General features: G+C 38.9%; 1 non-coding gene across 1 annotated transcript; it reads left to right on the forward strand.

Moving 5' to 3' along the window:
* The first annotated feature begins 350 nt into the window (after positions 1 to 350).
* Positions 351 to 422, forward strand: trnag-ucc (transfer RNA glycine (anticodon UCC)). The gene has a single exon. It is a non-coding gene; the product is annotated as a tRNA-Gly (tRNA).
* The last annotated feature ends 270 nt before the right edge of the window (positions 423 to 692 follow it).

A 692-nucleotide genomic window follows, 5' to 3' on the forward strand; every position in this document is an offset into this window, starting at 1 on the left:
CACCAAGACAGATTCATGTGCAAGACAGTTGAGCTTGAATAACTTAGTGTTCCCTGACCGGGAATCGAACCCGGGCCACGGATCCTAGCCACTAGACCATCAGGGACAGCTTGTGCAGCTTATTAACTGTAATAAGCTATCTATCCTGATGCAATCAGTCAAACTTGATGAGATGTACGTGCCGTGGCACGCTGCATGAGAATCACCCACGAGTACTGCATATATATTGAAGATGACAGTGGTGTTGAATGTCAACACTGATTTTTCTATAAAGATTTCACAAAGCATCAAGAACAACAGTTTGGGGACCATCAGGTTTTTCTATTAGTGCATCAAATTTAACATCGTGTGCATTGGTGGTATAGTGGTCAGCATAGCTGCCTTCCAAGCAGTTGACCTGGGTTCGATTCCCAGCCAATGCAATCGCTGTAGTCTGCTTTGAATTTCATTTTTAAATCCTATGTTCAACTACGGCTTTAGGAAAACACTTTGTACCTACACTCAAAAAAGTAACTTCTTCAATTTACTTAATACAGTTATGTCAACAATTTCCACTAAACTGAGTTGTGTTCTATACAATTCTAAATGATTATTAAGATGCTAATAAATGACTTATGTGTAACCAACATAACAAAATAAAGTAATTCCAACCTTATCTGGTCAGCTAGAATTTACTTAATAGGTCTGTGTTC

The sequence above is a fragment of the Austrofundulus limnaeus genome, unplaced genomic scaffold (genome assembly GCF_001266775.1).
Source record: "Austrofundulus limnaeus strain Quisiro unplaced genomic scaffold, Austrofundulus_limnaeus-1.0 Scaffold6504, whole genome shotgun sequence".
In the NCBI taxonomy this organism is placed as follows: Eukaryota; Metazoa; Chordata; class Actinopteri; order Cyprinodontiformes; family Rivulidae; genus Austrofundulus; species Austrofundulus limnaeus.